At 35.6% G+C, this 2,451-nt stretch overlaps 1 long non-coding RNA gene across 1 annotated transcript; it reads left to right on the plus strand.

The window, feature by feature from the left end:
- The first annotated feature begins 334 nt into the window (after positions 1–334).
- LOC110938543 lies at positions 335–2,210 on the plus strand. Its single transcript, XR_002591470.2, has 3 exons — positions 335–421; positions 934–1,000; positions 1,952–2,210. It is a non-coding gene; the product is annotated as an uncharacterized LOC110938543 (long non-coding RNA).
- Positions 2,211–2,451: the final 241 nt, after the last annotated feature.

The raw sequence follows: 2,451 nt of genomic DNA on the forward strand, positions 1-2,451 counted from the left end.
TAATTCTGTTTCGGGGACGAAACCCTCTTTAAGGGGGGTGGACTTGTAACATCCCGAAATTTAAAAACTATATACTAGAATTATAAAATACATAATAAACAAGAATAAGCTAACTAGGATAAATAACCTAGTTAGTTAAAAATCTTGTAGTAACATTTGAATGAGTTAAAAGGGCCAAAAATATAAACTAGATAAGATTGGAGGGACTAAAGTTGTTAAATATGAAACTCTAATTACTAAGTAGTAAGAAATCAAACCAAACACCTCAAAATTGAGGTTCTGGTCGATCAACAACAGAGAGGGGCGACACCCACACCTCCAAACCCTAACATCAACAAAAACTCTAAATTGAAGGCTCAAATCACGTTGTAATCAAAATCTGAACATAGAATTGTGATCTCCTCGTCAAGAAGGTCATAAGGTATGTCAAATTAGGTTATTTTGATACAAATCAAATTCTTACATGAGATTGAAATCGAAGGTTGAGCTTGATTATGTGTTGTAAAACATGAAATTGGAAGTAATGTGAAGTCTAGGGACAAACCCTAGATGTTTCTTGTTAAAAATCTTGCATGTTAGTTGTAGAAATCAAAATCACTATAGTGGGTGATTAGTAAGTTGGTAGAACTTGATAAACACTAGGATTAAGACTCTTGTTCTAGTGAAAATTGAAATTGTGAGATAATCTCTGAAATTGTTGATGTTAAAATATGTGTATAATGTTTAATTGAAGTTAATTTGAGTGATAAATTCAAGTTATGAACTTGGTTTAGATCATGTAAAAATCTGACCCGCAAGGTGTTTGATAAAATGCCTAAATCAGGATTTAAAATGTTAAAGATTGTTAAAAACGCAGATTTACATATGTAATGAATGAATGCGTTAAAGCTTATGAAAAAGAGTTCTAATCTTTAATGAATTGGACTCTTTTAGGCAAGGAATCCGGGACGTCGAGTGGACACGCCGGAGGTGATACCCGCGGAAAAGGTGCGCTTTGAAGGTACACGACTTTAGTCTCGTCAAATTAAGTTTATTTACTTTGGTTTGAAATGTAATTGATGATGTAGAGTAAAGGATGCGTTTGATGTGTCGCTAAGTGCCGAAGTGCACTCGACTATCAAACGGGTCAAAACAAGAACTCGGTATTTAGTTGGGTTAGTCATTGAAGTGATGGTTTTCACTAAATGGCAAAACGGGTCAAAATGATGTTTTAAAATAGTCACGGAAGTAGCGACTTGAAAGTCTCATATCTAGATAAATGATAAATTGCACCATGCTAATGATTTGGTGATAGTGAATCTAAGTATAAGAACCCGGGATATGGGTCGAACAATGATGTTAAAGGAAAAAGGATTGTTGAAACGGAATGCTTGAATTCCGAACAATCAAGTAATAGTTTTAGAGGAAATGCAAAGCCAGGGAATTGGCATGAAAACACCAAGTATGTGAGCCCGGGTAGTTGGGTAAATATGTTGAAAAGGTTTTAAGAATGAAAAGAGATGCTATGCACTCATACTATTGGGTCGAATAACGGAAATAAGGAAATTTGGGAACCAAATTGTGGGTATCTCGGTTTCCGCAATGTAAAATTTACATGATTAAGTCCGAGGTTTTATTACGGACTCATAGCAAGAAGAATCGGTTAAATCGGATAAGCGAGTAAAAAGTTACGAACTTGTAAAGTTGAAAAATAGCAAAAGAGTAAATGTGCAGAGCCCACCGTAAATTACGGTTCCACCGTAATTTACGGTGGAGCTCAAACTGTTACGGTGAGAACCTCCTGAGTTACGGTAGAACCATAATCATTCCAGGTCCACCGTAAGTTACGGTGACACCGTAATTTACGGTGGAACCCAGGAAAAACTTGTATTTTAGGGCCACTCGTGTTGTCAAACTTGTTTATACATTATATATTAAGTCGAAACTAACGGTTTTTAGTGTTTGACTCTAGGTACAAATAAATCTCTCTCGGATGATGATCAAGCACCTTGTCAAGAACCGAACACGCAAACTGAAGCTTCCGCATGAATATAATTTTGTCTAAACTTTAAACATGTCATAAATACTTTTGGTTGATGGTGTTTTGAATCCTTTAGCTAGTTGTTAGCTGATTAGTAGGGATGGCTCTTAAATGAATTTTGTACCATCTTAAACATGTTTGGGAAATTACACTAGTATGTATGTTTTAAAACAGTAAATCCTTTTGTAAACTCTGATTTTATAAAGTATCATGAAACATTTCGATATATTATGCTAAATTATTAAGGGTGTTACAAAGATGGTCATGGGTCGACGAATAATCAAGGAGGTGGTGGTGATTTGAGTGCCAAAATGGATGCAATGCTTTCAATGATGCAAGAGTCCAAGAAGGAGAACGAAATTCGGGACAAATCGCATGAAGCATTAGCAAAAAAAGTGGGCCAACTTGCGGAGGAAATGGCACAAATGAGG

Source organism: Helianthus annuus, chromosome 17 (genome assembly GCF_002127325.2).
Source record: "Helianthus annuus cultivar XRQ/B chromosome 17, HanXRQr2.0-SUNRISE, whole genome shotgun sequence".
NCBI lineage: Eukaryota > Viridiplantae > Streptophyta > Magnoliopsida > Asterales > Asteraceae > Helianthus > Helianthus annuus.